The sequence below is a fragment of the Nannospalax galili genome, unplaced genomic scaffold, assembly GCF_000622305.1.
Source record: "Nannospalax galili isolate Female #2095 unplaced genomic scaffold, S.galili_v1.0 scaffold113, whole genome shotgun sequence".
NCBI classification, from domain to species: domain Eukaryota; kingdom Metazoa; phylum Chordata; class Mammalia; order Rodentia; family Spalacidae; genus Nannospalax; species Nannospalax galili.
The window spans coordinates 3,343,247-3,343,610 of NW_008335444.1; positions in this window are offsets into that span (position 1 = coordinate 3,343,247).

Genomic DNA, 364 nt, shown 5'->3' on the forward strand with positions numbered 1-364 from the left:
TGTATGATCAGCTTCTAAATAACAGTACTAGAAATTTAACAAAATAACATTAGAGTTATCATTAACATTAGAAATTATCAGAAATTTATGGGAATATCCCTCAGTGGAAGAGTGCTTGTCTCTTGTCTAGCATGTGTGAGGTCCTGGGTTCAATCTCCAACAATGAGAGGAAAATTAAAAATAGTATTAGAAATTTAACCTCAGATGCTAAATTGAAATTATCTGATCAGAGGTACCGTATAATTGATCTAAACATCATCACATTTGCTTGTGAAATAGAGAAGATGCTAGCAGGTATCCTAGTCTGCTTGGGCTGCTATGGCAACTGTCACAGACTGTATAGCCTAAACTATGCAAACAGTTC